This window comes from Colobus angolensis, unplaced genomic scaffold (assembly GCF_000951035.1).
Source record: "Colobus angolensis palliatus isolate OR3802 unplaced genomic scaffold, Cang.pa_1.0 Scaffold81, whole genome shotgun sequence".
In the NCBI taxonomy this organism is placed as follows: Eukaryota; Metazoa; Chordata; class Mammalia; order Primates; family Cercopithecidae; genus Colobus; species Colobus angolensis.
This window is the reverse complement of record NW_012121932.1, coordinates 9,413,685-9,416,671: the sequence shown is the minus strand read 5'-3', so window position 1 is coordinate 9,416,671 and position 2,987 is coordinate 9,413,685.

The following is a 2,987-nucleotide window of genomic DNA, read 5'->3' as shown; positions in this document are numbered from 1 at the left end:
TTTTAACTGGGGTGAGGTGATATCTTACTGTAGTTCTGCTTTGCATTTTTCCAATGGTTAATAATGTTGAGCACACTTTTATATACCTGTTTGCAATTTACATCTTCTTTTGGGAGATATCCATTCAGATATTTTGCCCATTTAAAACAATATTTTCCTATTGAGTTGTTTAAACTCCTCATATACACTGGTTATTAGTCTCTTGTCAGATGGATATCTTGCAAATATTTTCTCCTATTTTGTGGGTTGTCTCTTCACTTTATTAATTGTTTTCCTTTACTGTGCAGAAGCTTTTTAACTTGTGGTGAATCCAGTTGTCCATTTTTGCTTTGTCTGCCTGTGCTTGTGGGGTATTACTCAAGAAATCTTTGCCCAGACTAATGTCCTGGAGAGTTTCCCTAAGTTTTCTTTTAGTAGTTTTATAGTTCTAGATCTTAGATCTAAGTATTTAATTAATTTTGATTTGATTTTTGTATATGACAAGAGAAAGGAATCTAGTTTCATTTTTCTGCATATGGATGTCTGGTTTTCTCAACACCATTTATTAAAGAGGCTGTCTTTTCCCCAGTGTATGTTCTTGACACCTTTGTCAAAAATGAGTTCACTGTGGGTATCTGGATTTGTTTCTGAGTTCTCTATTCTGTTCCAGTGTTCTATGTATCTGTTTTTATGCCAGTACCATGCTGTTTTGGTTACTATAGCTCTGTAGTATAATTTGAAGCCAGGTAATGTGATTTCTCCAGTATTTATTTATTTATTTATGCTCAGAATGGCTTTGGCTATTTTGGGTCTGTTATGGTTTTATATACATTTTAGGATTATTTTCTGTTTCTGTGGAGAATGTCATTGGTATTTTGATAGGAATTGCATTGATTCTGTAGGTTGCTTTGGGTGGTATAGATATTTTAACAATATTGATTCTTTCCATCCATAAGCACGTAATATTTTTCCTTTTTTTTTTGTCCTCTTCAATTCTTGCCTCAATGTTTCATAGTTTTTATGTAGAGATCTTTCACTTTTTTGGTTAAGTTTATTTCTAGGTATTTCATTTTATTTTATTTGTAGCTATTATAAATGGGATTGCTTTATTGATTTCTTTTTCAGACTGCTTGCTGTTGGCACATAGAAATACACCTGATTTTTGTATGTTGATTTTGTATGCTGCAATACTACTAAATTTCTTTATCAGTTCTGATAGTTTTTGGGTGGAGTCCAAATAAATGAGCATATCATCTGCAAACAAAGATAATTTGACTTCTTCCTCTTAAATTTGGATGCCCTCTATTTCTTTCTCTAGTCTGATTACTTCTTCCTCTTAAATTTGGATGCCCTCTATTTCTTTCTCTAGTCTGATTGCTCCAGCTAGGACTTTCAGTACTATGTTGAATAACAGTGTGAATGCGGGCATCCTTGTTGTGTTCCAGATCTTAGAAGAAAGGATTTTAGTTTTACCTATTCAGTATGCTACTAGCTGTGGGTCTGTAGTATATGACTTTTATTTTGCTAAGGCATGTTTTTTCTATACTCAGTTTTTGTTTTAGGGTTTTTATCATGAAGGGATGTGGAATTTTATCAAATACTTTTACAGCATCAATTGAAATGATAATATGAATTTTGTCTTTCATTTTGTTGATATAATGCCTCATTTTGATTCACTTGCATATACTGAATAATCCTTGCATCCCTAGGATAAATCTTAGTTGGTCATGATGGAATGATCATTTTAATGTGTTGCTGTGTTCTGTTTGATGGTATTTTGTTGAGAATTTTTGCATCAATATTCACCAGAGATATTGACCAGTAGTTTTCTTTTTTTATTTTTATGTCTTTATCTGGTTTGGTATCAGGGCAATACTGAACTCGTAGAATGAGTTTGGAATTATTCCCTCCTTCTCTAATTTTCAGAATAGTTCAAGTAGGATTGGTATTAGTTTTTGTTAAATACTTGGTAAAATTCATCAGTTGCCAGGCTTTTGTTTTACTTATAATTGGCCTATTTAAGTTTTGGATTTCTTCATGGTTCAATCTTGATAGTTTTATACGTTTAGGAATGTATTCATTTCTTCTGTAGGTTTTCCAGCGTCATGGCATATAGTTGCTCACAGTAGCCTTTAATAAGCCTTTGAAATTCTGCAGTATCAGTTGTCATGTCTTCCTTTTCACCTGTGATTTATTTGGGTCTTCTCTCTTTTTTCGTTAGTCTTGCTAAAGATTTATCAATTTTGCTTATCTTCTCAAAAACCAATTTTCATTTTGTGGATCTTTTGTATTTTTTTGTTTCAGTCTCATCTCTGCTCTGATTTTTATTTCCTTTCTTCTATTAATTTTGGATTTGGCTTGCTGTTGCTTTTCCAGTTTTTTAAGATGCATCATTAGGTTGTTTCTGTGACAGTTTTTTACTTTTTTATTGTAGGCATTTATTGTTATAAACTTTCCTCTTAGTATTGCTTTTCCTGTATCCTTTAGATTTTGGTATTATATATTGTGTTTTGATTTCCATTTGATTCAATAAAATTTTCTTTTTTATTATGAAAATCTATTTTTGAAGATTGTGACTAGAAGGTAGGGTACAATTGGGGATTTAAAAAATTTATATTTTACTTGTGCAGGTTTGTTACATAGGTATACATGCACCATGGTGGTTTGCTGAACCTATTGACCTGTCCTCTAAATTCCCTCCCCTCGACCCCACCCCACAACAGGCCCTGGTGTGTGTTGTTCCCCTCCCTGTGTCTATGTGTTCTCACTGTTCAACTCCCACTTATGGATCAGAACATGCAGTGTTTGGTTTTATGTTCCTGAGTTACTTTGCTGAGGATGATGGCTTCCAGCTTCATGCATGTCCCTGCAAAGGACATGACCTCATTCCTTTTTATGTCTACATAGTATTCCATGGTATATATGTACCACATTTTCTTTATCCAGTCTATCATTGATGGGCATTGTTTCAATAAAATTTTCAATTTTTTTCTTAATTATTTCTTGAT